The sequence below is a fragment of the Vulpes vulpes genome, chromosome 2 (genome assembly GCF_048418805.1).
Source record: "Vulpes vulpes isolate BD-2025 chromosome 2, VulVul3, whole genome shotgun sequence".
NCBI classification, from domain to species: domain Eukaryota; kingdom Metazoa; phylum Chordata; class Mammalia; order Carnivora; family Canidae; genus Vulpes; species Vulpes vulpes.
In genome coordinates this window covers 7,631,630-7,632,380 of record NC_132781.1, presented here as the reverse complement: position 1 = coordinate 7,632,380, position 751 = coordinate 7,631,630, and positions in this window count along the sequence as shown.

Genomic DNA, 751 nt, shown 5'->3' with positions numbered 1-751 from the left:
GGCAGAGGCGGCCTCGGCTTTCGCCTGTTCGCAGCCGAGCGGGCGCGCCGCGCAGTCAGCCCAGGCGCAAACCGGACTAAATTGTGTCCTCACAGGACGGCGCGGGGGCCCGAGGTAGGCCCGTGTGCGCGGACGGGGCCTTTGAAAGCGCGGCTGGGAAGCGTCAGGCAGTGACGCGGGCGGCCCGCGGCGGGGGCCTGCCCGGCTGGGGCAGCGGCTGGGGCCTGGGGCCGGGGGCCGGCGGGGCGCGGGGGCTTCCGGAACGCCGCACCTGGCCAGGTGAGGACGCCGCTCGGGGCGGGGCGGGGCGCGGCGGTCGGGCTGTGTCCTGCGGCCCACGGCCCGTGTCGGGGTGGGGGCGGGGGCGGGGTGCTTCCCGGGGGACGGGGACTCGGTCGGGGGGCGGGCGAGCCTCCTCTCCGGCGTCCGTGCGGCTCCGGCGGTCCCCGCCCCCTCGGGGGAAGCGGCGGCTCGGCTTCCGGAAACGGTGAGGGAGCGGGGGGCGGGGCGGGGCGGGGACCGCGGCGGGGGGGTCGGGAGGGGGAGCGGGGCGGGGCTGGGATGTGGAGCCGGGGAGCGGGGCGGGGCGGGGACCGCGGCGGGGGGGCGGGGATGGGGAGGGTGGGGGGGCGGGGCAGCGGGGGAGCGGGGCGGGGCTGGGATGGGGAGCCGGGGAGCGGGGCGGGGCGGGGACCGCGGCGGGGGGCAGGGGGGAGCAGGGCGGGGCTGGGACCGCGAGTGCTGGGATGGG